This window comes from Camellia sinensis, chromosome 10, assembly GCF_055761805.1.
Source record: "Camellia sinensis isolate YWXY chromosome 10, ASM5576180v1, whole genome shotgun sequence".
Lineage (NCBI taxonomy): Eukaryota > Viridiplantae > Streptophyta > Magnoliopsida > Ericales > Theaceae > Camellia > Camellia sinensis.
Window position 1 is genome coordinate 162668336 of NC_138970.1, and position 20333 is coordinate 162688668.

Below are 20333 nucleotides of genomic sequence, written 5' to 3' on the forward strand. Positions count from 1 at the left end.
GCTCACCATTGAAAATTCACTAGATTTCAGTGGTAGGAAGGCCAAGTAAAGATTAAATCAAAGGCTTTATGGCATGGCACAAAACAAGGCTATTTAAAGCATGCAAAAGGGTAGATGACCTTCAACATCAAAATGGTCTTAAACAAACATCAAAAAGACCTCAAAACAAGGCTTTTTTTAGTTGACAACAAAGCTCAAATAAGCATGCAAATGAGGCTAAGAGAAGGATCAAAATAATGCTTAAAAAGGGAGAAAATGAGTTACCCTTGAAACTCAACAAAGACAGCAACTTCTGGACCTAAAACACAGCTCCTTAACCTCTAAAAATACCCTCCAAGAACCTCAGATCAATGGTGGAGGTGTGTGGCTATGTGGTGTGGTGCAATAGGCCAAGAACAATGCACTTTTGAACCCAAAATGTAGAGATATAGAGAGGGATATATATTTTGCCTTAAACAAATTTTTTTTGGAACCTGGTATAAGGAGAGGGAGGCCCTCTCTTATAGAGGAGCAAAGGTTCAAGCTTCCTCAAGAAGCTAGAGCAAAGGTTCAAGCTTCCTCAAGAAGCTAAAGCAAGGGTGCAAATCCTCTATACACTGTATGGAGGATACAATCTGTGCCTTCCAGCTGGCACAACTGGCACAGCTCAGACAGATAAAGCAGGAGGGAGCTGACCGACCAGTTAAGGTGGTCAGCCGACCAGGGTGAGTGGTCTCCCAAAAAAAAAGTTGGTTGGCCAGCCCATTTGATGGTCTCTTAACTGAATGCAAGCTAGTGGTATGGTGGGAGACCAGCAAATGTGGCTCAAAAATCAAGGAGACCAGTTTCCCAACAAGAAAATTGGCTGGCAGAGAGAGAAGTGGTCTCCAAGGGAAAGGGTGGTCTCCTACCCTTGTAACACCTTCCAAACAATGAAAACAAGGCTCGTGCCAAAAATGAACCAACACTGATGCAAAACGAGGGTTCAGAGGGGAAAACGCACAGTCGGGTGCCCCGAAAACAGGCTGTTAGGCACCAAAAGTGGCGTGCGACCAGAACGGTGGTCTCCCGGGTGGCAGTGTCCCTCTAGACAGAGGAGACAAGGTGTGTGCCAAAAACCATGCCAAACGGAGAATGTTAAGTGGTCCCGAACCGAGGCACGCGGCTGGCGGCTCCGAAAATTGGAAAATGGTCTCCAAACGGGAACAGTGGCCTGCGACTGTAAAAAGTAGCCTATGACCACTAAGAGGTGGTCTACACGACCTCTCCCTCCCTCCAGGAAGAGAAAGCAAGACCTGGTCCGTAAATCGAGGCAAAGCATAAAAGGGTCTCGAGGTCCGGGGGTAAGGACCACAGCCGAAACTCTGAAATCTCAGAACGAGCACAACAAGCGCAATCACCGAGAGCTCAATCGATGATGTCTGAGTCTTAAGGTCAGTCAAAAATGGGGTGCCTACACTGGGGTAGTCCACATTCATTTAGTTTGCATGCTCATTTAGATTGCTTACTTAGTTAATGTTGTGTAATAAGTAGTTGTAACTTGTTATTCATTTCTTTGTGTAATAACTAGTTTAATTAGATTAGCTTAGATTAGCTAGCAGGTTCTGTATTATTTATTCAGACTCTCCGTCGAGAGGCCAAATTTTGTAATAAGTGTGCGTGTGTATGTCTTCCAACCCCCACTTCTTTCTCCATTTTATTTACCAGCTTACGATGGTTAGTTTTAGGGCATGTTTTAATTAGCATCCTTATGTTCGCATGTTTGCATTCATTCATCTGTCTTGCATGCACCGACTCGGCATATCATACTAACTGCATTGTATTTCAATACCGATTTGAATACATGATTATCAAGTTGCATTTCACATGACATCTTAGAATAGCCGAGCCTATAGCTAGTTGCATTTTGCATGTGTTGTATTAGCCATCTTAACATAAACTAGGATCATGCATTGATTGCTAACTAGTTTTTGTTTTGACTCGGAGTACTCAGTGAGTGTTTATGCTTTAGCATCCTTGCATGTGTGTGAGTGACTGCCATGATAGCATGCTTACCATGAGGCTAACTGCTTATGTGATATAACTACCTGAATACCTGTGGGTGAAGGTTGGATTATTTAAATTGGAACAATTCATCGATTGCGAGTTTTAAGCCCACTTGAGAGTGGCAAATCACCATGTTTTTCTAAGCCCACTTGAGGGTGGTAAAATCCACATTTTAGCCTACTTGCGAGCAGCAAACCGCCTTCAAAAACAAACATAAGATGTTTTGTTCCAACTTAGATGATCCAGTCTATACTTGTATGCTGTGCGCATCACATAGTAACTCTAGGTTAATAACCGGAATAAAAGTACATGTGTTTTCAAAAACAAGATATGATGTTTAGTAGCGGCCGATCTTTGATCGGGCGAGCAGGGGTGCTCTTTGCATGACCTTCCCCTCTCGTACCCAAGTTCCCGAGCCGAGGCAACTTTGGTGATAACGGACACGTGGCGTTAGGTATGAGTCAGGATTTCCTCAATTCCCCCAAAATAAAATATTTAGGTGGCAACTCTGTATCTGGCAAAGCAATCCATGTTTGACATTTCTTTCTAAAAATTAGTTTTTCAAAACAATTTGCCGGATTTGGACTCTTTGGTGATTTATCAATCTCGCATTGCACTTTGCAAGATCAGATTAAGAACCGTGACATTGAGTCCGAACAGTAGTTAGCCTAACGAACAAAATGGGATTTTCCCCGGACGTTCGGGCGCGTCTACAGTTTCTGGCGACTCTGTTGAGGATTTAGAGAACTTGACTCGAACTCAGGATGTTTGGTTTTGACTACACATATGTGTTTCTCTGCATTGCATTTGCATTAGTGCGCCTAGGGCACCGTGTTTGCCGTCTGCTATTCCTGAACGGTTTTCCAGAGCTTTGAGAAGCGTGCCATAAGGCTGACCGGTTACGGGCTCTGCCACGATGGGAACACAAACCCCATCCATAGTGACCATTCGACCTAGTGGATTAGTTTTCGAGGCTCCCGGCTGCGCGCTTTGCCTCCTGAACTTTCATCTTGCATCCGTTTTGGTTTATTTTTGGTAAAAACCTTGTTTTCCTATTTACCGGGGCACCCTTTTTGACCATTCGACCTAGTGCATATTCGGAATCCATAGTGACCATTTCAAACTAGGACAGGTTGCTTGCCCGATTATAGTTTGGTTGTTTGAAGGCGTTGTGTGCGTAGTGAAACCTTAGCTCCTGACAAAATAGGACAGGGAAACGCTACCCCTCCATAAGGGTGTTTTGGCTCTCACTTGCTTGCTATGTGCTTTTAGAGTGTGTCTCTACAAGAATGCATATATCAGTTTGCAAGTCTGGGTATCAGGCCTGCGGGCATCAGTATTTTGAGAATCAGTTATATCTGCAGGTATCAGATTCAGTTTTGGGACGGTAATGTGGGGAACAGCGATCATTGGTCGAATACAGTTATTCAGCTATGCTTATGTCTATTCTGGTGAAATTGAACCGAGATACTGCCTGTTTTCTCTTTCAATGTTCAGAGATTCAGTTATGAGTAACCAATGTTCTCCTTCGCTGAGGCAAGGCAGAAAAGGGCCAGTCAAGGCTCACCAGTCCATCAGATCCGTCAGCCACCAGCCACATCACCTCTGTTCAGTTCAGCAGATTCGTGATGACACAGAATTCATAAGAAATCGTGGTCATAGCAGCTGCACTAAACCAGGGAATCACAATACAGGGTGAGACTGATGTTGAGATGGAACACCCGCCCAAGTCATCTGCCGCGCATCCAGTCTCGGAACCAAAATCATCTCAAACCCGTGAACCCACCACTGCTGAGCTGATGAGGATGATTGAAGATCTTCAGAGAACAGTGGCGAATTTAGCCTGTGGAGTTTTGGCTCCATCATCAACCACATCGCCTACCAGGGATTTCACACCAAAGGGCTCCCCAATCTTGGGACTAGCTACATTGGGAGAAAGCTAGTCTCTTCGCAAAGTGGAGGCCAGTGGTAAGAACAAGGTTGGGGCGGACATTGGTTCCCATGAACACCTTCGGTGGGCTATTGAGGCTTTGAAAGCCGAGGGGCTGAATAAATAGCAAGCGATCGCAGTTATTGCACAGATTATGGATGGCACTTTCGTCACTTAGACCGAGGGTAGTTCAAGTCAAGGGAAAATCGAGAGAAGGGTCATCATACCCGAACTGTTCCCTCCAACCCTAATTCTGTACCCAAGAAAGATCAGCAGACCAAGCTTGCACCTGCTGACCCCTTTGCTAGTGCGTCCAGCAAAAATCCACAAACCTCGAAGTATCTACCCCGAGGTCGCAGGGTTTTCCATGCCCTCTATATGCCTTTGTCCAAGGCTCTTCAAATCCTTATTGAAAAGGGACATCTCAAACCTCTCGAGCCTCGGCCTCTCCCTGGTCATCTTTCATCTAGTCATGATGCCACCCAGTACTGCGAGTACCATCAGCCGACCGGCCATGGCACTGATAATTGCTTCCGTCTTCGCCACGAAATACAGGATTTGTTTGATAACGGGGTTGTCCTTCCACCTAGCTCAGCAAAGTCTGTTGTCATTGGATCAGTGAACTTCGAGGATAATACAAGTATGTGATCAGGGGATGAACCACCTGCGGGCGGCGCTCGATTTACTTCAGATATGGCGTATGGCACGCACAGTTTTGAGCATTTGAGAATGCTAGTTTTGTAGTTTCTGACTTGGGTGTGGAGTCAATTCTAGGTTTTGTTTTGAGTCTGTCTCATTGTTTTGAGTCAGTCTTTTTGATTAAGGGTCTGTCTTGTTGTATCGAGTCAGTTCTGTTGTACAAGAGTCGGGTGATTCCGAGAGTGTTACCTCGGACATCACTATTTTGTTTTGTGTTTGTCTTTTCACTTTCTTTTGCGTCTGTTTCTGTCGTGGAGCCAGTTACACCAGAAGATCTGAATGAAACAGCAGTGGTTTTCATGTTTTGTGCTTATTTCTGCTTCAAGCCAGTTGTGCCAATAGATTTGAATAAAATGACTGTACATTTTCACCTACTCCTCCTGTGCCTTTAAGTCTCTGCTTTGACCTAAGTTTTTCAAAACATTTTGAACAATGTATTGAAAACGAAAAGAAAGGAATTCCTCGGGATTTGTAAAAATTTGATCAATTGAGAGAAAGAGAGGCATGCTAAGCCCTTAATGAATGAGATAATGTTTGTTAACGTGAGTACTGAGAAAGATCCTGGCTTGATCCAGATTGGTTCTACATTGTCTTCAGCACGAGCGATTGGTCACTTTCTTAAAAGATTTTAAAAAAAATGATTTGCGCCGTCCTGCGAAGACCTGTGTGGAATCGCTCTTGAGATTGCGCAGCCTACGATCGCTCTCAGCCTCGAGACTCATCCCCATTGCTTTCAAACCTTGAATTTAAATTCAGAGTGTTCAATGGTCAACCATCGAAGGAGACCTGTGTGGCCAAATTTGAAGCAGGCCATGAATTAGCGGTAAGAAAGTCAGATCGAGAAGATCAGATGTCATCAAAAGAAGCTTGCAAAGCTAGATCAGAAGTACCCCTAGAACTAGGGGCAAAAATGTCCGTTGCGCTCGAAGAGCCGAAGATGGATCATTCCGCAATTTATGAGGTGCGTGTTTAGAATTAAGAATGAGCTGCGTGCAAATGAAAATGTATGAGCTCCGTGTTCAGAAATGAAATGTGAGCTGCGTGTTCAAAGTGAAGTGAATGAGCTGTTTGTTCAAAATGAAAAAATGCTGAGCTGGGTGTTCAAAATCGAAAAATGAGCCATGTGCCCGAAAAATGAGCTGTGTGCCCGAAATAAGCTGTGCCCCAACTGAGCTATGCGCCTGAAAATGAGTTGTGTGCCCCAAATGAACATTGTGCCCGAAATGAACTGTGTGTTTAGAATGAGCTGTGTGCCCGAAATGAACTGTGTGTTCAGAATAAGTCGTGTGCCCGAAATGAGCCGTGTGCTCGAAAAATGAGTTGTGTGCTCGAAAAATGAGCCGTGTGCCCGAAAAATGAGCTATGTGCCCGAAATGAACTGTGTGTTCAGAATGAGCTGCGTGCCTGAAATTAGTCGTGTGCCCGAAAAATAAGCTGTGTGCCTGAAATGAATTGTGTGTTCAGAATGAGCTGCGTGCCCCAAATGAGCCATGTACCCGAAAAATGAGCTGTCTGCCTGAAATGAGCTGTGTGCCCAAAATGAGCTGCATGCCCGAAATGAACTGTGTGTTCAGAATGAACTGCGTGCCTCAAATGTGCTGTATGCCCCAAAATGTGTTGTGTGCCCAAAATGAATTACGTGTTCAGAATAAGCTGTGTGCCCCAAACAAACCGTGTGCCCCAAACAAGCCATGTGCCCGAAATGAGCTGTGTGCTCGAAATGAGCTTTGTGCTCGAAAAACAAGTCGTGTGCCCGAAATGAGCTGTGTGCTCGAAAAATGAGCCGTGTGCCCGAAAAATGAGTTGTGTGCTCGAAAAATGAGCCGTGTGCCCAAAATGAGCCGTGTGCCTGAAAAATGAGCTACGTGTCTGAATGAGCTGTGTGCCCGAATGAGCTGTGTGCCCAAAAGAGCTGTGTGCCCAGATAAATAGAGTGTTGTATTTCGAGCTGCGTACCGAATGAACAGAATATTGTGTTGTGAGCCGCGTGTCGAACAAACAAAGTGTTGTGTTGTGAGCTGTGTGCCAAATGAATGGAATGCTATGTCGTAAGCTGTGTGCCAAGTCTTGCATGGTGCATGAATTTTATAGCGCTATTTTGCACATCGCACTATTTTGTGCACCTTTACTTGCATAGAAGATGCATTTTATCGTGCTATTTTGTGCATCGCACTATTTTGTGCACCTTACTTGCATTGTGCATGCATTTCACTCGTGCTTTCTTGCGCATTGCACTGTTTTGTGCAGTTTATCACTCGCGCTGTCTTGCGCATCGCACTGTTTTGTGCAGTTTACACTTACGCTCTCTCACGCATCGCACTGTTTTGTGCAGTTTACACTCGCGCTCTCACGCGCATCGCACTGTGTTGTGCAGTTCATACTCGCGCTTTCTTGCGCATCGCACTATCCTGTGCATTTCATTACATACTCTCATCTTGCATTTAAAAAAAAAAAAAATGCTTGCATCTTTTGCATTGAACTTGCATCGTGCTGCCTTGCGCACCTTACCTGCACTTATTAGTGCATTGCCTTGCATCGCGCTATCTTGCGCACCTTACTCGCACTAGTTAGTGCATTGCATTGTTCACGCTTTCTTACGCATCTTACCTGCACTTGTTAGTGCATTGCATTGCTCACGCTGTCTTGTGCACCCATCTTCTTGGCACTATTTTATGCATTCACTCTACATCGCACTATCTTGTGCACATTGTATTTTTGTATCATTCGCACTGTCTTGTGCACTCCCTGGTCTAGGAGACCTTAAATCCTCTGGTCTGGGAGACCTTAAATCCTGCATCTTCATTCGCATTGTCTTGTGTACTCTCTTGTCTAGGAGACCTTAAATCCTCTAAAGGTGCAATTCCTTTGGTGTTTGTCATGCCTGAAGGACTTCCGGTGGTCTGGTATAGCCATTTGCCTGTGTTTGCGGTGAGTTCCTAGGTGACCAACTGAGACGGTGAAAACTAGAGTTCGAATGGCTCATGCCTAGAACGCAAAGGTTTGGGATTTTTGAGACTAAAGTCTGGTTTAGATACCCAAGGGTATATCCTTGGCTTGAAATCTGTATGGCAGCCCCATAGATTAAGATAGCATGTGTATGCGCCTCAATTCTGGATACTGAACCAACCTAGTCTGTCACCCTATTGGAGAATAGGGAAAGTTGCGACCATAGTCAGGGAGAAAAGTAGTACCTGTGGTTCAACCAAGAAGAAACGAAAGACCCCCAGCAGCATAAGGTAAGTCATCACCAATTGCCCCTGCAAGGCACGATATTGTATGTACAGTTCATTTGAAGCTGGTGCGACCAGACTAACCGAACGGTATTGTATTCTCCGTGTGAGATGTAGCGAGAATTGCATAATTCTCTTACATTCTTTCTGCGTGTAATGTAGTTCGATTTGTATTCATTTGCTTAAATTGTCGCATTTATTGTGTATAATTGCTTCATTACAGCTTTCTTTGCATGATCATAAGTTATGTCCAACTTCTCGTATTGTCACTTGCATTTTGCCCCTACCTGCGGGTACATTTCTTTGTTATCTTGCATGCTTGTCTAAGTCTTTGGCCTTGTCAAAAATGGGTCATTTTTGGGCTTTGACATTCACTCCCGTCACTTATGACTTTCGAGTTCTGTCAAAGAGGGGCAACTGTAGACACCCTATTTTGACCAACCTTAAGACTCAGACGTCATCGATTGAGCGCTCGGTGATTGCGCATGTTGTGCTCGTTTCGAGGTTTCAGAGTTCTTGGCTGAGAGCCTCACCTCCGGACCTCGGGACAATTTATACTTTGACTCGGTCTGCGGACTAAGTCTTGCTTTCTCTTCCCGGAGGGAGGGAGAGGTCTTGTAGACCATCTCTCAGGGGTCGTAGACTTCTTTTCATGGTCGTAGACCACTGTTCCCATTTGGAGACAAGTTTATGGTTTTCGGAGCCATGCGCCTCGGCTCGGGACCGCCTAACATTCTCCGTTTGGCACAGTTTTTGGAACACACCTTGTTTCCTCTGTCTATAGGGACACTGTGGCCCGGGAGACCACTTTTGTGCTCACACGCTACTTTCGGTGCTCAACGGCCAGTTTTCGAGGCACCCGACCGTGCGCTTTTCCTCCCGAACTCCTATTTTGCATCCGTGTTGGTTCATTTTTGGCATGAACCTTGTTTTCCTTGTTTGGGAGGTGGTACAAGGGTAGGAGACCAGTTTTTATCCTTGGAAACCACTTTTCTCCCTGCTAGCCGATTTTCTGGTCTGGAAACTGGTTTTCTTGGTCTTTGGGCCACATTATCTGGTTTTCCACCCCACCATTGATTTGCTTTTCAATGTGGAGACCACTAATTACCATGGCCGCCATTTTTTTTTTTGGAAAACCAAAAAAAGTGGTCGGCTGACCAGAAAAAGTAGCAGGCCGACCACTTTTTTCTGGTCGGTGGCTTTCCTGCAGATTTTGCAAAGTCTGTGGATGCCAGCTGTGCCAGCTGGAGGGCACAGACTGTATCCTCCATGCACATGTATGGAGGGATTTAAACAAGCTCTTAGCTTGTCCAAGAAGCTTGAGAGTTGTTTCTCTATAAGAGGGGAGGCCTCTCTCCCTTCTTAAGGTTCAAAATTTTGTGCTTGAGCTATAAATATCATCTATATCCATAATCCTCCATTTCCCTCTTGTTTTGTGCCTTAAAGTGACCACTCTTCACACTTTTGTGCACACAACCTCCTATCCAAACATCATCCTTTTGTTGTTGAGGCACCTAGGAGTTGTTTCTGGAGTTTTTGGACTAGTTTGGGTTCAAAAAGGTTGCTAGAGTTGCAGCTTTGAAGAGGGCCATCAAGGGTGAGTTTCCAACCCTTAAATCCCCGTTCTTGCTTAAGCTTTTAGCCTTATTTGCATATTGTTTTAAGCTTAGATCTTAACTGGAAAAAGTTCTGTTTTTGCATGCTTAAAAAGTTTGTTTATGGTCACTTATTCGTTTGGGGTTGTTTACCCCTTTTAGGCCATGTTTGACCTTATTTTTGTGCCTCTTTTGTGAGTTTCGGGACCACCTTGTATTGGCCTTCTTACCACTGAAATTCAGAGGGATTTCAGTGGTAGGGATGGTGTTTTAATGTCCTAAGAAAGAGAGCGCCATCCCCTCTCCTTTGTGTCTTCAATACATGCTTTATTTGCCTCATGTTTGAGCACCTTTGGTAAGTGTGTGTTGGCCATATCTTAGTATGTATTTGTGGTTATTTTGCTAAGGCATGCCACTGTTTTTGCATAGTTTGGTCACCCCTTGCATGGTTAATACACTGGTGTAGTTTTAGCGTGCCTTAGATATGCTTTTGTGTGGTTTGTTTGGCTCTTGCATGCCTTATACACTTGTAGTGTAAATCACACACACTAGCCTTGCATGCTCCTTGAAGTGGCATGTCATTTTAGCCTATGTTGTGTCCATTTCAGCATGTTCTTGGGCTTATTTTATCATGTCATACCTTTGTTTAGGTTTGGTTTGGATAGCCTTTGCATGCTCCATACACTTGCCATGCAATCCCATGAAATAGCCTAACATGTGTCATGTTGTGACATGTCTTTTTAGCATGCTTTGGCTTGACTTCAAGAATATTTTATCCATGTTTTGGTATGGTTGAGGTCTGATTTTAGTTTTCTTGGTCATCCATGACTTGTTTTGCATAGCCTTGGTTCAATCTTGCTTGTATGCTTTGTGTATTGAGTCATCTAGCATGCTCTACTTGGCTTATTTCAATGATTTGGCATCATTCATAATGTGATTTCAGTCCATTTTTCATAGCCATACATTCACATATGTCACTCAATCAATGCGTTGGAGAGTTGGTCCTTTATGCCTTAACGTGAGCCATTGTGTATGCATTCATGCCATAGCTTGTGAGCCATCATTTCAGTGATTATTTGGGGTTATTTTGCAATAATATAACTATGATTTTTGGTGCTTAAGTCATATCGTGTTTGGTCCTAATAGGTGTAGTGTAATTCACCCTATTTGCCTTACATATTCCATGTCTTATGCCCCTTCATGCTAGCACATTTTGGCTTCCATCCATACATGTTTTAGACTCATTTTAACATGTTCTCGGACTGTTTTGGGTTGCCTTTGTCATATGCCTCATGCTTTGTATAGCTATAGTGCAATTGGCCTTGCTAGCTTTGTGTTTTGATGCTTTACGCATGCTATCTTTGAGCTATTTGGATGATTTGGCATCATTTAATAGTTGATTTCAGAGCATATAGACTTGCCATGTCCTCACTTCATTCATGCTTTGAATGCCTTTAAGTGTTGTGCATTATTGCCTAGTTTATGGCTTAGCTTGTATGCTTGCATGCCTAGATATTTAAGCCATCATCTCAGCATAGTTGGGTCCTTATTTTAACCTACTTGAGCTCTGTCCATGCTTAGTTCATGCATTTGTGCCATGCATTGCATGCCTCCTTTGTAGTCCTCTTTGCTAGCTTCCATGCCTTAGGGTCCTATGATGTCATACTTGTGTTGTTTGAATAATTTAGAATCATTTCTTACTTCATTTCAGTGCACTTAGTGTTGTTACACTTCCACTTTTATCACTCATTGAGCACCCTTGAGAGTTGTGCTCTTTGGCCTCCTTGATTGGCCAATGCATTGTGCGTGCATGCTTTGCATTTCGGTGCTTTTATCTTGGTGTTATGGCCACTGATTTGGACATGGCTGGGGCCTATCCATCTTGGTTTAAGTCCATTGTGCATTGTGTATGCCATGTGGTTCATAGCATTGAGTATGCTATGTTGTCGCATGATTGATCATTGCATTTGCGCATGCCACGTTCATTGCATTGCGTATGCTAGTTACTATTTGCATTGTGTATGCTAGTTGGCATGAGCATTGTGTATGCCATGTAATTCATAGCATTGTGTATGCTAGTATGTTAATTGCATGTTTGTATGCTTATCCTTTGCATGTTTGCATGTCTAAGTCATATTGCATTGAGTTGCATACTTGAGTCGCATTGTGTATGCCATGCTTGCTTTGCATTTGTGTTTGGAATAGGTGTTAGTCCAAACACGGAAAAAGAGGGACGTTTCATACTTGAAGTGATGAAATGTGCCTCACTTCTTGGTCGCCGACACTCTTGACTACCCATGACGGAGTTGTTGGCTTTAGGTGCTTGTATGTGCATTCATTTCACATTGAGTCGTGCAATTCGACTCCTCGCCCATCATGAATCGAGATGCGTGATTGGTGGCCTGAGGGTCGAGACCTACACTCCCTTGAGCTCATGTAATGATAGGGAGGGTGCTCGCGCACACATGTGTTGCAAATACTTTGCCATGCCCCTTTCTTGCCCTCTGTTGCAGAAAACCAGGAACCAGTAGCAAAAACTGGTCGACCGGCCAGATAAAGTGGCTGGCCGACCACTTTTTCTGGTTTTCACCACAAAAGGTGGTCGGCAGCATTCCCACAACTTCCCTTGGTGGAGTTTTAGCCTTTTAGAGCTTTGTGCAGTGTTTTGAGATCAATTGCAAACAGAGGTAAGTCGGGGCATTGCGAGGGATTTCCGAACAAGGCGATTCAAGCAGGCATGCATCCTTTGTCATTCAAAGCAGAGCTGGGGCAGTCCACATTCATTTAGTTTGCATGCTCATTTAGATTGCTTACTTAGTTAATGTTGTGTAATAAGTAGTTGTAACTTGTTATTCATTTCTTTGTGTAATAACTAGTTTAATTAGATTAGCTTAGATTAGCTAGCTGGTTCTGTATTATTTATTCAGACTCTCCGTGAAGAGGGAAAATTTTGTAATAAGTGTTCGTGTGTATGTCTCCCAACCCCCACTTCTTTCTTCCTTTTATTTACCAACTTACGATGGTTAGTTTAAGGCATGCTTTAATTAGCATCCTTATGTTCGCATGTTTGCATTCATTCATCTGTCTTGCATGCACCAAGCTCGGCACATCATACTAATTGCATTGTATTTCAATACCGATTTGAATACATGATTATCAAGTTGCATTTCACATGACATCTTAGAATAACCGAGCCTATTTCTAGTTGCATTTTGCATGTATTGCATTAGCCATCTTAACATAAACTAGGATCATGCATTGATTACTAACTAGTTTTTGTTTTGGCTCGGAGTACTCGGTGAGTGTTTATGCTTTAGCATCCTTGCATGTGTGTGAGTGACTGCCATGATAGCATGCTTACTGTGAGGCTAACTGCTTATGTGATATAACTACCTGAATGCCTATGGGTGAAGGTTGGATTATTTAAATTGGAACAATTCATCGATTGCGAGTTTTAAGCCCACTTGAGAGTGGCAAATCACCATGTTTTTCTAAGCCCACTTGAGGGTGGCAAAATCCACATTTTAGCCTACTTGCGAGTAGCAAACCGCCTTCAAAAACAAACATGAGATGTTTTGTTCCAACTTAGACGATCCAGTCTATACTTGTATGCTGTGCGCATCACATAGTAATTCTAGGTTAATAATCAGAATAAGAGCACATGCGTTTTCAAAAACAGGATATCTTGTTTAGTAGTGGTCGATCTTTGATCGGGCGAGCGAGGGTGCTCATTGCATGACCTTCCCCTCTCGTACCCAAGTTCCCAAGCCGAGGCAACTTTGGTGATGATGGACACGTGGCGTTAGGCTCGAGTTAGGGTTTCCTAAATTCCCCCAAAATAAAATATTTAGGTAGCGACTCTTTATCTGGCAAAGCAGTCCATGTTTGACACTTCTTTCTAAAAATCAGTTTTTCAAAACGATTTGCCGGATTTGGACACTTTGGTGATTTATCAATCTCGCATTGCACTTTTCAAGATCAGATTAAGAACTGTGACATTGAGTCCGAACAGTAGTGAGTCCAATGAACAAAACGGGATTTTTCCGGGACGTTCGGGCGCGTCTACGCATACAAGCTAAGGCATAAACTAGGCAACAATGCATAACACTCAAAGGCACTTAAAGCATGATTGAGGTAGGAACATGGCAATGCTAAATGCTCTAAAATGTCATGTTAAGTGATGCCAAATCATGTACACAACACAAATGAAGCATGCTATGGTGCTCAAAGCTTAAGGCAATCAAGAGCATTTGTACTACAAGTATACAAAACACGAAGCATGTGACTAAGGCAATCCAAAACAGTCCTAGTACATGTTAAATGAGTCTAAAACATGCATGGAAGTAGGCCAAGATATGCTAGCATAAAGGGCATGAAGCATGGAATATGTAAGGCAAATAAGGTGGTTTACACTACACGTATTAAGACCAAGCATGGGATGACTCGACCAATAAAAATCAGAGTTATATCATGGCATAATAACCCCAAATAACCACTGAAATGATGGCTCGCAAGCTATGGCATGAAGGCATACACAATGGTTCATGTTAAGGCATAAAGGGGCCAACCCTCCAACTCATTGAATGTGTGACAGATGTGAATGTATGGCCATGAAACAAGGACTAAAATCACATAACAAGTGATGCCAAATCACTGAAATAGGCCAAGCAATGCATGCTAGAGGATTCAATACACAAGGCTAACAAGCCAGATTGAAACAAGGCTATACAAAGCAAGTCATGCATGACCAAAACAACCAAAATCAGACCTTAAACATGGTAAAACATGAACAAAATCTTCTTTAAGCTAAGCCAAAAGCATGCTAAAATGACATGTCAAGACATGATGCATGTTAGGCTATTCATGGCATTACACTACAAGTGTATGGAGCATGCAAGGGGCCAACAAACCCACCCAAAATAGAGTCATGGCATGCTAAAACAACACCAAAAACCTACTAAAATGGAAAGAAAACAAGCTAGAATGACATGCTACATCACGAAGCATACAAAGCTAGTTTGTGTGATTTACACTACAAGTGTATTAACCATACATGGGGTGACCAAACCAAGCAAAAATAGTGGTATGCCTCAATAAAATAACCACAAATACAAGCTAAGATATGGCCAAGAAAAGCTTAACAAGGGTGCTCAAACATGAGGCATATGAAGTCAGTAAATGCAATACAAGGAGAGGGGATGACCCTCTCTTATTTAAGACACCAAGACCACCTTTCCACCACTAAAAATCCTCTGGATTTCAGTGGTAGAAAGGTCATGCAACGGGGCCAAAAAGAGCCTAAAGGAATGGCTCAAAATAAGGCCTAACAACGCTTAAGAGGGGGTAAATCACCCCAAACAAAAAAGTGACCTTAAACAACTATTTTAAGCACTTGAAAACAGAACTTTTTCTAGTTAAAAGTTAATCTTAGAAAAGTATGCAAGAAGGGATAAAAGCCTAAGCAAGAAAGGGGTATTTAAAGGTCAAAGACTCACACTTGAAGACCTTCTTTACCACTGCAACTCCAGCAACCTTTTCAAGCTCAAAGCAACCCAAGAACACCAAAACTAGCTCCTAAGCACCTCAGTAGCAAAGGGATGGTGTTTGAGTGTGTGTTTGTGTGAAAAAGCAAGACAAAACTACACTTTTGAACACAAAACAAGAGCAAAATGAAGAAGTAAAGATATAGGCTATATGTATAACTCAAGGGAGTTTTTTTTTGAACCCAGAGAGGGAGGAGGAGCCTCCCTCTTATAGAAACCAAAAGGCAAAGCTTCTTGGAGAAGCTAAGCTTCAAACAAATCCCTCCATACCCAAATGTCCTTCAGCTACAGTTGGAGGAAAATATCTCTAAAAAGGTGCCAAAAAGCAGCTGACCACTTGAAGTGGTCAGCCTGCTACTTAAAGTGGTCGACCGACCACTTCAAGTGGCCTTTGAGAGCAAAAACTGGTCGGCCATGATGGGAGAGAGTCCAGGGCATAAAAGAAAGCTAGTGGTGTGGTGGCCAAGCAGAAAATGTGGCCCAAAGACCAAGCAAGCCAGTTATCCGACCAGAAAACTGGCTGGCAGAAGGAAAAGTGGTCTCCAAGGAGAAAAAGTAGTCTCCCACCCTTGTACCACCTTCTAAACAAGGAAAACAAGGTTTGTACCAAAAACAAACCAATAGGGATGCAAGACGAGAGATCGGGAGGCAAAGCACGGGTTCGAAAGCCTTGAAAACTAGTCTACGGGCATCAAAAGTGGTATGCGGCCACAAAAGTGGTCTCCCGTCATTGTTATGACTTTCGAGTTCTGTCGAAGATGGGCAACTGTAGACACCCCATTTTTGATCGTCCTCAAGACTTGGACGTTACCGTCTGAACATCCGGTGATCATCCATGTTTGTGTTCGTTTGGAGTTCCCGGAGGTTTCGGCTCGCGCGCCTTGCCTCAGGATCTCCGAACTCGACTGTTTAGTGTCTAGTTTTGCACCAAACACTTGTGTTTTGCCTTGGAAAGGCAGGGAATGCCTTGTGAGGCATCCCCACACTTCACCGGCCATGGCCAGAGGCCACCGGCTGGTGTTTTGCTGCCATCGGCAATGTTTATTGCTGGTCGGCATTATTTGTTGCCGGTCAGCACTCCCTTTTGCCAAAATGGCATTTTTGGGCAGCCGACTACTGTTCATCAGCTTTTGCAGATATTTTGTCACAGCTGTCTTGCATTTGGCTCCCCTCCATATACGTGTATGGAGGGATCTCCCTCTTTAGAAGCTTGTCTTGTAAGCTTTACAAGACAAAAAGCTCTATAAGAAGAGCCCTTCTCTCCCTTGCTTAGGGGTAGACACTTTGGAGATTTTAGACAGCCATATTAGGGTTTTGAGTTCTAGGGTTAGGATTGATACATATTCTATCTCTATACCTCTCTCTTTTTACCCTTGTGTGTGTTAAAGTGTGTTTGTGTCTTGCTATTGCACACCAACACATAGTGTTTCACCTTCCCTTAGCTACTGAGGTTCTAAGAGGTTGTTTTTGAGGTTTTGGAGCTGGTTTCAACCTAAAAGAGGCTGCTGGTCCACCATTGTTGAAGGGGTCTTCAAGGGTAAGAAACTAGTCCCTTTATTCCCCATTTTTGCATAGTATTTTTATCTACCTTAAAATTGTTTTTGAGCTTGGTGTATACTATAAAAAAGTTCTATTTTTAGGCCCTCTAAATAGTTTGTTTAGAGTGTTTTGTGGTTTGGAGGTGTTTGACCCCTCTTAGGCCTTGAAAGGCCCCATTTTGTGCTATTTTGAGTAAGCTCCGAGACCTTGGTGTTTGGGCCTCCTCACCACTGAAATCTTGAGGGATTTCAGAGGTGAGGATGGTGCCTTGAGGTCCCAAGAAGGAGAAGGCCACCCCCTCTCCTTATTGTCCTTGAAATGGATCATTTTTGGCCTCTTGAGGGAGCATCTAGCTAAGCTTCATGTTGACCATGCCTTGGCTGTTTTTTGTGCCTATTATATCATAATATGCCTCTGTTTATTGTTGGTTTTGGTACACCATGCATGCTTAGCATACCTACCTTGTAATGCCACTTTATTGCCTTAACATGCCTTAGGTTGTAAACCTTTGTTCAAGCTTGTTTTAGGTCTAGTTTTGTGAAGCTTCTATGCTTATTTTACCATGCTAGAGGTCTGTCCATAGTTGTTTGGGTCTGCCATGGCATGCATTGTATAGCCCCTTTGCATTTTTGGCTTGTTGGCCTTAAGTGTGTGAATGTGTAGCATGCATCCTTGCCTTAATTTAGTGGGTTGGGACCATTTGTCATGTAATTTCAGTCCCTTTGACATGCTTGTATGCTTGCCTCGGACACCTCTTTAATGCTTTGAAAGCTTGTGTAGCATGTTCCATGTTTTGGCCATTGTACATGCCTTTGAATTTGAGCCACTTAGATGCCATCTAGGGGGCCCCCTTTGCATGGTCTAGGTCTGCCTTGAACCTATTTTAAGTCCTCTTAGCCTTGTGAGGCTTGGTTGACTTGGTCATGGTTCAAGTCCCTTTGACTTGCTTCAAGTACTTGGGCCATTTATTGCATGCTTAGTCTATTTTGTTTGCTTGGTTTGGCACCATCTTTACACGATTTTCAATGCTTACCTTGCATGCCATATGTCCATGATTACCCTCTTTCAAATGTGTTTGAGAGTTGTCCCATTTGTGCCTAAGTGTTGGCCCCTTTAACATGTGCATGTGTGTATGTGTTTAGTCCCTTATCTTGGTCACTTTGGCCACTATTTTGGGCCTTATTAGAGTTGCCCAAATCTTGTTTAAGTCCATTATTTGTTTGCTCGCATGCTAACCTTGCATATTTGTTTGCATGCTTGCATGTGCATCTTGCATTTCCATGTTGCATCCTTAGCTTGTATGCCTAGGTTGCATTGCACTTGGCATGCATGTCTTGCTCCTTGATTTAGTGATAGGAATTGGACTTTGGTTTGTTGGTTTGCATTGCATTTGACATCAAAATGTGCACACTTGGTCCTTTGGGCCATCACGCATGGAAATGCGCGATTGATGGTCCGAGAACCAAGGAGCATGTCCCTTTGAGTCATTAACATGATAAGGGACATGATTAGTGCATACATGCTGTGAATTGTATTGCCATGCTCTGCCTTGCCCTCTGTTGCTGTCAATTGCAGATTCTGCAGGAGCTTTCTGCCGACCGGCAGTGATAAGTGCCGACCGGCAATCCTCCCTCTGCCGATAGCTTCACCAACGGCCGGTGATTACATTCCACTGCCGGTGGGCATTCTACCCAGTCGATGGCATTCCCTAGTGTCCAGAGAAGCAATCCTGAGGTTTTGGCAGCCTCCAGAGGAGTAAAGAAAGGAAAACAAAGGCAGCCTATGCATGGCGGTGCACTTCCGAGCAAGACCCGAGCACACATTGCATTGGGCTTTCTTCCCGAGGCGGTTTACTGTTTTTCCTAGCTTAGTTAGTTTGTTAGCTAATTAGGCAATTTGTAATAATTAATTAGCTTGTAGGTTAATTATCTGTATTATTCTTTTGGTCCCTCCGAGAGAGGACGAATCTGTAATAAGTGTGGGTAAGTGTGTGAATGTCTTCCAACCCCCACTTCTTTCTTCCCTTTTATTTACCTGCTTATAATGGTAGATTAGGGCATGTTTAAATTAGCATACCTTGTGTTATGCATACGTGCATCCATACATTAGTCCCGCATGCACCGGGCTTGGTACATCATTCTGACTGCATTTGTATTTCAATTCCAAATTGAATACGTGCATTAATTGGTCGCATTTCACATGCCATGTTTAGATTAGCCGAGCCTACTCTAATTGCATCTTGCATGTGTTGCATTAGCCAACTTGACATGAACTAGGATCACGCATGTTTGCTAACTAGTTTATTGTTTTGGCACAGAGTACGATGTAAGTATTTATACGTTAGCATCTCGCATGCGTGTGATTGTTAACATGATAGCATGCTTACCATGTGGCTAGATGCTTATGTGTTATAAACTGTTTGAATGCCTGTGGGTGAAGGTTGGATTGTTTGAGTTAGAAAAACTCGTTGAAATCCGTATTTTAGCCTACTTGCGAGTAGCAAATTCCAAAACATTTTTCCAAAACAAATGGATATGCAATGCTTGTTTCCAAATTAGGCAATCTAGTCTATACTTGTTTGCTGTGCGCATAACGTAGTAATTCTAGGCTAATAAATGGAATAAGAACACATAACGTTTTCAAAAATGGATATCACGGTTAGTAGAGGCCGATCTTCGGATCGGGCGAGAGGGGGTGCTCATAGCTGACCTTCCCCAATCGGACCCTAGCTCCCGAGCCGAGGCAACTCTGGTGATGACGGACATGTGGCCTTTGGCACTGAGTCGGGGTTTCCTAAATTCCCCCATAAAAATATTTAGGTGGCGACTCTGTATCTGGCAAAGCAGTCCATGTTTGGCACTTCTTTTCAAAAATCTGTTTTCTCAAAACGATTTGCCGGATTTGGACTCTTTGGTTCAGATTAAGAACCGCAAACAAAATCGAGTCCGAACTGTAGTAGCGGGGTCCCTCGCAGACGTGCTACAGTTTCTGGCGACTCTGCTGGGGATTTAGAGAGCTTGACTCGAACTCGTGATATCCTATTTTGTTTTCATTTATGTGTCTCTTTGCATTGCATGTGCATTGGTGCGCCTAGGAACACAGTGTTTGCCATCTGCCATTCCTGAACGGTTTGCCGGAGGCTTGTCTTGTCAAGGCATGACCATAAGGCTGACCGGTTATGGGCTCTGACAGTATGGGAACACAAACCCTGGTTTTACCGGGGCACCCTTTTTGACCATTCGACCAAGTGCATATTCGGATCCATAGTGACCATTCCAAGTTAGGACAGGCTGCTTACCCGATGTTAGGTTGTTTGAGAACTACTGCGTGCATAGTGGAACCCCAGCTCCTGACAAAATAGGACAGGGAAACCCTACCCCAACATAGGGGTGTTTTGGCTCTCTTTACTTGCTATGTGCTTTTAGAGTGTTGCTCTACAGGAACGTACATATCAGTTTGCAAGATTGAGTATTAGACCTGAAGGCATCAGTATCAGTTTATGAGAATCAATTATCTGCGGGTATCGGGTTCAGTTTTGGGAACAGTGATTTCTGAGGAACAGTGATCAGTAGTGGAGTGCAGTTGTTCAGCTACACCCGTGTTTGATCTGTTTGGGCTGAAATGCTGTTTGTTGTCTCTTCCAGTTCAGACAGCTGGTACAGAATAGCTAGTGCTCCCCCTTTGCCAAGGCAGGACTTATGATGATGCAAAATTCGGAGGAGATCATGGTAATGACAGCTGCATTAGATCAAGGGATCACTCTGCAAAGTGA